We start from the raw sequence: 8,323 nt of genomic DNA on the forward strand, positions 1-8,323 counted from the left end.
CCTACCAACAACTTGATTTTGGATTCTCCTGTAGAACCTACAGTAAAAAAGACAGCCCTTCCAACACCCTGATTGTAACCCAGTGAGACCTGTGTTTGACTTGTAATCTACCTAAGTTTGTGATCATTCAGCATAGCAGCAGTAGAAAGTTAAAACACACCCAGCAAGGATCCTTGGGGATGGTGAAAACATGCTGAGAGGGAGGTTCCTGGAAACCTGGAGAAGGTAATGGCCAAGAATGAGCCATTTAAAAATGCCTGAAGTATTACGGCACAATAGAAAAGGGGCTAAAGCCTCAGGGAAGAGAGGCTGCTGGAGTGGATGTATTATGTGAGGTCAGAAAATTCACCAGAGGATTATGATTTATGGTGGCTCAAAAGTCTATCAAGATTATCAAGAGTGTACTGTATTGTAATAGGACTATTTGGTACTGAAATGTGCTGATGAGAGGCATCACTAAGGAGATCCTTGGTAGCATTTTTTTAGAGGTCTCAGCTGAGGGTGGAAAAGAGGCTGCTATGGAGCTAACTTTCAGATGGTGATAAGGAGGATGGCGCCTGAATCAGTAGAGGTAAGTTGTTGACAACGGATTGCCAAAACGTAAGAGGCCACAGTTACCATGATGTCTGTTAGACATTACAAAGAAAATAAGAATGACGAGCAGGAGAGACTCAGGGCAATCAAATGACTTCAATAGAATGTCACAAAATTTTGCTGAGCTTCCATATTTCAGTAAAGTTTTAGACCCAGACCCATTACCGTTAAAGGCAGCTGGATCCTCAGGAGAAAGGGCCATGAATACCACAAGAAGTATATACTATACGTCTTGTATAATACTATAAATGATTCCTATATACTGTAAATACTATAATGATTCCTAAGTCTCTTTCCAAATGGAACTAAAGCCATTCATTTGGGTGACTATCACTGAGGAAAGAGGAATATTGAAACACTTCAAGGACCTCTGAACTCAGGGCAGGATTAACACTGATACTCAGAAACCCAAAGTGCGATCATGAGTCCTTATTAAAGTGGAGACATTGGAGCCAAAGAATCATGAGTCCTTGCCAAAGTCCAGCTCAAATTGGAGCCACCAGCTCTGTAGACATACTTGATGGTCATTTCTCCATGACCAAAATGTATAATTGGATTTGACCATATTAAGCAGTTGTAATAAGCCCCAAACTGGCTCTTTGGCCTGTGGCCAGCACAGTAGAGATGGCCAAATAAAGGGTTCTGAAATTGGTTACCCACTCACTCCTCCCTGAGTCAATAAAGCAAATAAAAAATAGCATTGCATTTTCAGACAGATGATGGTAATCAATGCTACCCCAAAGTGTCTAAAGAATGAAGGAGCGATGGCCTCTGTCACATTTCCATTTGATAGAGTAATTGGCTTCCTGCAGAAACCAGATAGATCCTGGGCGATGGCTGCAGATGACCACAAGCTCAACCAATCATTAGCCTCAATCAAAAATGTTTTGCCAGATGTAATGTCATTGCTAGAGAAGATTAAATGACCTCAGGCACAGGATAAGAGGCCACTGATTTTGTAACTGTGTTATTTTCTATCAAACTTACAAAAGAAGATCAAAAACGGTTTGCCCTGACATGGAATGGACAACAATATGTAGTCACCAGTTTTCCCAGGACTGTGTTAAGTCTGCTGCTTTCTTTCACAATGTAGTCTGAAAAGATAAAACCATCTGAACATCTCACAGATCATCACATTATTCCATTACACTGATGACATTATACTGATCAAGATGGATGGGCTAGCCTTATTAAGATACCTGTCATTCAGAGGGTGGGAGATAAACCTTAAGACAATTCAGGGCCTGCCACTTCAGCAAAGTTTTAAAGATCCAGTCGTCAAGGATGTTCTTTTCAGAGTAAAATATAAATGGCTGCATCTTTCATCTCCTACTTCAAAAGAAGCACAAGGTCTACCAGGCCTCTTTAGGTACACAAAGAAATACAAAATGGTAATGGTACAGGTAAATATAAAGATGTTTATTTGTATTATTTTAAATACACTAAAAATAATCGTTGGTTTTAAGTAAAAACAATAACAACATATTGTGGGTTTTGTAACCTGAAGAAATAAAATGCATGTCAAAAAGAGCCCAAGATATGAAAAGAAATATTAGAAGTCTACTTCTTATTGTTATAAGGTTCTTATGCAAAATGTAAAGTGGCACAATATCACTTGAATATGGACTGTTGCAAGTTAAGGAAGTATAGTGAAAATCTGACAGCAACCACTGAAATAACAAAACACAGCTATAGCTAATAAACCAGCAAAGGAGAGACAATGGAATTATGTGCTCAATTAATTTTTTAAAAATGTAATACGAAAGCAAAAAGGAAAACAAAAGAATAAATGGCACAAATAGCAGACAAATAGCAAATTGGTTGATTCAAGACCAATCATACCAATAATTGCATTAAATGTTACCAAAAGGCAGAGATTGTCAGATTGGATAAAAATGCAAGAGAAAACTATAAACTGCTGATAAGAAAATTACCATAAATATGAATATATAAATAGGTTAAAAGTAAGTAAATGGAAAACAAGATGTATCATGATGATACTAACCAAAAGAAAGCTAGAATGGCGGCTGGGCATGGTGGCTCACACCTATAATCCCAGCACTTTGGGAGGCCGAGGCGGGTGGATCATGAGGTCAGGAGATTGAGACCATCCTGGCTAACATGGTAAAACCCCGTCTCTGCTAAAAACAAACAAACAAACAAAATACAAAAAATTAGCGGGGCACAGTGGTGGGTGCCTGTAGTCCCAGCCACTAAGGAGGCTGAGGCAGAAGAATGGCATGAACCCAGAAGGCGGAGCTTGCCATGAGCCAAAATCATACCACTGCACTTCAGCCTGGGTGACAGAGCAAGACTCTATCTCAAAATAAAAAAAAAAAAAAAAAAAAAAAAAAAAGAAAGCTGGAGTGGCTATACTGATATAAAACAATATAAATTTCAGAGCAAAAAGTGTTATCAAAATTCAATGAGGTGATTTCATAAAGTGGTCAATTCATTAAAATAACACAACAGTACAAAACATTTTTGCACCTAATAACAGTGCTACAAAACACATAAAGCAAATACCGATAGAATTGCTAAGAGAAAGAGCAAAACCAACAACTATAGTCAGGGATTTTAATACTTCATTTCTCGATAATTGGTAGAACAAGTGGACTGAAATTTAGGAAATGTATAGATGATCTCTGCTCTCATTATGTCTATTCAACATTGTTCTGGCAGCTTGAGCCAGTGCAACAGGCAAAAATAGTAATAATAATTAATTAAAAGCATCAAGATTGGAAAGAAATAAAACTATCCATTTGAAGACAACATGATCATCTGTGTAGAAAACTCCCCCAAAGCAACTAATACAAGTAAGTTTAACAAAAACCGCAGAATGCCACGTCAAATACAAAATTTAATGGTCTTGTGAGTCTAGACATATGCCACACTTATCAAGTTGTATACAAGTATGTACACTTTACCATGTGTCAATGGTACCTCAAAAAATGTTTTTGAAAGACATTAAGAAGAGGCAAATATGAAAGGGAGGAATAGCTGGCAGAACTGTGGAGTGAGTTAGACTTTTAAATTACAAAATGAGGTACACCAAGAAATCAGTTGAAGATTGAACGAATGCAGCAGAGAATGCGATAATTGAAGTTCAAGTATGCACACACATGTGCCTATAAAATGGGACCTCTACTCTGAAAATATCATAATGAGAAACACTTCATGAATATTTAGGAAATAGTAATTAAGGGTAGAGCCCCACATGGTCTTGGGAAAACGTATGAGAGTACAGGAGAGTTTTCTGTCAGAAACAAAGGGTGAGGTCTTGAGGAAAAGAATTCTTATAAATAGGCTAACTTGTGTTCACTGCACTTCTGGATGTGAAGCATACCTGGGACGTTGGTATGCACCCATAGTTGCATAGCCATGTAGCAGCTCCTGTTTTACCTGCCAGTATCACTTTCCGTGAATATTATCTGACTGAAAAATGAAGATGTTTACTTTCCTCATGGTCTGTGTCTTCCAGCTTGATTCCCAAGCAATGGTAGCAGCCTGATATTTAGAGTACTCTCCATTATTCCACAGGAGCACTAAACCAGTCAAGGCTATGCTACTTGTGAATACTATAACTAGTATGAAATGCAAGTTTTTACAGGAGGAATCATGTTGCATTTTTCTTCATAGCCCTATAGTTCAGCAATATGCTGGAATTCCAGGAGAATCCCCAGTGTGTTTGTTCTTAGTGTATCACACATGGAGCAGCTAAAACAACAGAAATTTGTCCACTCACAGTATTGGAGGCTGGAAGTTTGAAACCAAGGTATTGACAGGACTGTGCTCCATCCAGAGCCTCTAGGGGAGGATGCTTCCTTGCATCTTCAAGCTTCTGGTAGTCCCAGGCCTTCCTTGGCTTATGGCAGCATCACTCCAATCCCTGTTTCCATATTTGCATGGCTATTTCCTCTCTAGATGTATCTCTATTTCTTCACCCTTTCTTATAAGGACACCAGTCATATTGGATTAAAGCTCACCCTAATTATGACCTTATCTTAACTTGATCATAATTGCAAAGACCCTGTTTTCAAATAAGGTCACATTTATAGGTATCAGGGTTAAGATCTGAGCATATATTTTGGGTGGAAACACTTCAATCCATAATACCAGGAAATATTATGAGTTAATTAAAAAATAAAGAATAAAAGTTAAAGGTACTCCACCTTTTGTCTGTCTACATGCAGATAGGAGTGCCTAGAACACAAGACTGAATGAAGGGCTGGGGCGGTTTCTTGGAAGTTCTTGCAGGCACGGTCTGGGTTAGAGGGCTCTGAGGTTAATATCATGAACAGTACAGTCTGGGAGGTGTAGCATGATGGATCAGGCTCCTTCCTGTGAGGCCCTTCCTCAACCTCTCCCTATCAATCTCATAGGGGTCTTCAGAGCCTAGGTTTGCAGATTAGGGGCTGTGGGGATACCTATGCTCGCTGGATGGGAAACCCCAGGGGTCATCTCCTGCTGCTGTTGACTCACCTCCAGTCAAGTCCTAGTTTACCTTCACCCTTAAATCCAATTTAGATTTTTAATTTTAATACCTAAAAGCTGCCATATTGCTGAGGCCATCTGTCCTTGTAATTACATTTGTAGAACACTTTACAGTTTATGCAGCATGGTAATTTACAAGAAGTTAGTTATCTTCACAACAACCCTTCGTTTCTATTTCACATATGAGAAAACAGAGATTCAACAAGTGAAGTGACTTGCCGGGGGATCTCATAGTAAATAAATGGGCAGAACAGGAAATGGAGCTAAGGTCTTCCAATTCCAAATCTTGTTCTCTTTTCCTTACATCAGATGTTTGCTATGGAATAAATCTGTGTGTCCCCTCAAAATTCATATGTTGAAACCCTAATCCCCAAGATGATGGGATTTGGAAGTGGGGCCTTGGGGGGTAATTGGTCAAGAAAGTGTAACCCTCATGAATGGGATTAGTGTCTCTCAGGAAGATACAGGAGAGAGATTGCTTCCCCTCTCCTCTCTCTTCCATGTGATGACACAGCAGGAAAATGGCTGTCTGCCCACCAGGAAGCCGGTCCTCAAAAAACACCAAATCTGCCCTCCTTCTGATCTTGGACTTTGTGGCTCCTGAACTGGGAGAAACCAACGCCTGTTGTTTAAGCCACCCCATCTACGATGTTTTGTTACACCACCCGAGCAGGCTAAAATCATGCTCATCCTTTAAAAACGATAACAGTCTGGTGAAGAGAAGTTTCTCCTTGAAGAAGGAAGAAGATATAGGTGTTCAAGGGCTTCTGTCCAAATCTGGTTGAATTGTGATTAAGTTCAGGGAAAGGTGAAAAATTCATTCAGTTTCAATGATATTTTCATCTCCTCTCTATTCCCTTGGGTCTGGGAGCTCCAGATAGCATTCCCAGAATGGGTGGGAAGAAGAGACAGGAGGGGTTCTGTTAATAGCTCCCAGGTTTTAGTGTTTGTGTCTCTTTGCCGAGCGGTATCAGCATGGAACAGCTTTGGGGATGGTGACAACTGGGTTTCAGTAAAGGATTCACCATTTATTAGCTGTATGGCCTCGTTGAATTCATTTAACCTCTCTCACACTCACTTTACTCATTTGTGAAGCTTGCCACCTTTCTTGAAAGACTGATCTGTGGATTAAATGAATGTTGGTTCCTATTTTGTCTTTCCCTTCATTTCTTAGGAAAGGCCTTTGTTTCAGAGTTTGGTTCCTACAGTGGGGTCATATATATGGCTGAGGATTCAAGTGCACAGAAATGACGCCTACCTGACAAGGGGCATTTATGGGCTCAGTGAGGGATGCAGGCTCCAAAGTTGAATTTTTTGGCCCTTGTTTGCTGTTAGAACACTGGACAATTATCCAACTTGTATACATCTAAGAGCCACAGATGATGAATAGGCACATTTTGAAGACATCTGATGTGTGATTGATAATTCATAATTATTACAGATATTATCTGATACCTGTGAAAGATCATGTCTACAAGATATTGGTCACTGAGCTAATCACTGAAGAGGGTGGGCTGGGTCAGGGGAGAAGGTCACAATGAAAGGGACCTAGGAGTACAGTGAAAAGAGTCGGGTTAATAAGAACCCCTAGAGTTTATACAGGGCCATCGTTTACAAAGCTCTTGCTCACTTTGGTCCTTCAGGTCACACTCCATTATCTGGGTGACTCTCAGCCTTTGTTTCCTCTCTAGACCTTAGTTGCTCTATCAAAAGTTGTAAGACTTGGACTTGATAGTGGTTTTCAAACATATCATCTCAGTCCATTCAGACTGTTATAACAAAGTACCTTAGACTATGTAATTTATAAATAATAGAAATGTATTTCTCCCAGTTCTGGAGGCTGGGAAGTCCAAGATCAAGGTGGCAGCAGGTTCAGTCTGTTGAGGGTTACTCTCTGCTTCAAGATAGTACCTCTTGCTGTGTCCTCACATGGTGGAAGGGACAAGGATAAGGCCACTAATCTTAATCACGAGGACAGAACTCTCATGACTTACTTCCAAAAGGCCCTGCCTTTTAATGCTATCACATTTGGTGTTAGTTTCCAGCATATGAACTTTGGAGGGACACAAACATTCAGACCATAGCACATATATACAAGCAAAACTTTTCATTTTCCTCCCTAGAAGTCTACATAGCAACTGATAAGTAAAAACGATAAAAGTGGAGCTGCTTCGGTTGCAGCAGGGGAGGGTCTCTCTAACCTCTGTTTAATGGATCCTAATAGAGTCTCCATTCCAGTACCACTGCCCAGTCAAAAGAACTCTGCCTTAGAATCCTTGTGACTGATAATAGTAACAGTCACTATTCCAGCCTAGGCAGGGCTAAGCCCTTCACACACTTTAGCTCAGTCAACCCTCCCAACAGCCTTGGTCCTCACAATAGGTAAGTATTTCATAGCAGCATAGAAACTCAGAGCCCAGGCCTGCTACCTCCCCACGCCTCTGTCCTCACTCCTGTGGCCTAGGCCCCTTGCCCTGTCCCAGGTCCAGATTGGTAGAAAAAGGATAAAGTGTCTATCCCCAAAGGGGTTAGAAAATGAAAGGTTTCTACTGGCTAAGTCTTCAGAGGGAAAGGGGACAGGAGCTTCCTGGGTCCGGGTTTCCACCGAGGTGGAAGCTCATTATATAGTGGCTTGGGTATGCGTGCCAGCAACCCACCATCCCCCACCCCCAGCAACCACACAGGTGAATGTTTGACAGTGCACAATTCAGACGGGCATTCATTAGGCAACAGACCCATGTCTGCTTAATCACAGGCAGGGAAAAGAGCAAAAATATTGGATCAGCCTATATGTGCCGTAGCAAAAGTCAATGATAGGCGTCAATACTTGCAAAAGGCTGCTTTTATTATAATAATGTGCATCTTAAGACACCTGGGATTGGAAGGAAATTTTGGAGCATATAGAGGCCACCTCCCCTGGCACAAATTATACCCATGAAGTTATTTACTGAACACCTCCATGTGCCAGGCACTGGGTCAGGTGCCTGCTGCTGAGCCAGGTGCTAAGTACACAGAGGGGATGTCACTGAATAATAAGCACTTTGTGAATTTAGAAGACTGGTCCAATTGGCCAGGAAGCCTCTGCTTCGGCCACATCCTCTTGTACACCACAAAATCCAGTCTTTGCAAGATCTTTTATGAACTCTATTCAGGGCTTGGCATTCACGGTGTTAACTTGGACAAGTCTCTAAATACTTCTCACACCATCCTCTCTGCGTAGAGTGCTGCTACTGTT

The sequence above is a fragment of the Trachypithecus francoisi genome, unplaced genomic scaffold (genome assembly GCF_009764315.1).
Source record: "Trachypithecus francoisi isolate TF-2019V2 unplaced genomic scaffold, Tfra_2.0 Lachesis_group17, whole genome shotgun sequence".
Lineage (NCBI taxonomy): Eukaryota > Metazoa > Chordata > Mammalia > Primates > Cercopithecidae > Trachypithecus > Trachypithecus francoisi.